Source organism: Micromesistius poutassou (assembly GCF_964030765.1).
Source record: "Micromesistius poutassou genome assembly, chromosome: 12".
Classification (NCBI taxonomy): domain Eukaryota; kingdom Metazoa; phylum Chordata; class Actinopteri; order Gadiformes; family Gadidae; genus Micromesistius; species Micromesistius poutassou.
The window spans coordinates 8,461,176-8,461,973 of NC_140282.1; positions in this window are offsets into that span (position 1 = coordinate 8,461,176).

The window sequence follows — 798 nt, forward strand, 5'->3', positions numbered from 1 at the left end:
ATACATGGAGTGTGAATGGATACATTCCGTGTAGCTCTTGTCTTTGTACGTTATATAATGTTTTTGCAGATTAATACGTCTGATCAATCAGATTATTTCCATATACTTTATTAGGGACCGAGCAGAACCTGCAAGGTCCCTATTGTTTTTGGTCAGATTATTATTATTATTCTTTTCCTTCGACTTCAACTGCATTTTCCCCCCCCGAACATATACGAAAACTCATTTTTATTTGGCACATTTGTGGGGACTGCTGTAAATTAGATATTCTATGCGTCAACTTCACATTGGCCCCAAGGTGGCGCTATACCAACTGTTGCAAACGCACAAGCAGCACGCGTCACCGGTTTGACCTACACTCATGAAACTTTGCACACATGCAAATCCTCATGATGAACAAAAAAGTCTCTTCAACTGAAAATTTCCGGGGTTGCCAGATTTTCCGCCACGGATCACAAACATGTGCGCTGACAAGTGCGCACATGTTACAACGGCACGTGACGCGGCCGCGAGCCGGTACGAGGTCCTGTTCATCACTGCGTGCAGTTTTAATTTTAATTTGTAATAGTTCTTAATTGAAAAAATAAGTAAATGTTAAACCGTGTATGTTTTGATCAATCACCAAAAACAATGTATTAAGATTTAGCTTTAGTTGTTAGAGTTTTTAAAGTTGTATGCACATGTTTAGTGTTTTTCTGTGTGTGGCCGTGTGTGTGCTGTGTGCATGTGTGTGTGTGTATGTGTATATGCATGCATGTGTGCATGTGTGTGTGTGTGTGTTTGTATGTGTATATGCAT